Raw genomic sequence first — 373 nt, 5'->3', positions numbered from 1 at the left:
CGCTATTGGCCAGTGCTAAATTATTCACACGTGGCAGCTAGTAATTGGCTCACTGGCCGTTTAAAATTCCGCGCGACTTCCGCCCAAGTCGAAGAGCTTTGAGCATGCTGCAGAGTGCCTCTGAAGTTATCTGACTTGTGGCTGCCGATCGATAGACTGATCACCTATCGATCTTTCTTCCCGTCGCCGAGTGCAACCCCAGACTACCCCTTTCCCCGCCGGCTTCGAATTGCGGACGGATTAACTGGCTTGGGCCCCGCCAGCTGGAACAACTCATGTGGTTGTTCCGATGACCGGACCACCTGCGTCGTGATTGCAAGCGGCGTGAGTAAAGTTTTTTACAACCAATAAGTTGTGTCTGCCTCTCCATTCA

General features: G+C 52.8%; 1 protein-coding gene across 9 annotated transcripts in view; it reads left to right on the top strand.

Annotated features, from left to right (window-relative positions):
- The window catches only part of LOC102371449 (solute carrier family 22 member 15-like), a 65,843-nt gene that overhangs the window by 43,669 nt on the left and 21,801 nt on the right, over nucleotides 1-373 (top strand). The window lies entirely within an intron of this gene.

The sequence above is a fragment of the Alligator sinensis genome, unplaced genomic scaffold (assembly GCF_000455745.1).
Source record: "Alligator sinensis unplaced genomic scaffold, ASM45574v1 scaffold848_1, whole genome shotgun sequence".
Classification (NCBI taxonomy): Eukaryota; Metazoa; Chordata; order Crocodylia; family Alligatoridae; genus Alligator; species Alligator sinensis.
The sequence above is the reverse complement of the archived record's forward strand: the minus strand, read 5'-3'. Positions and strand labels throughout refer to the sequence as shown.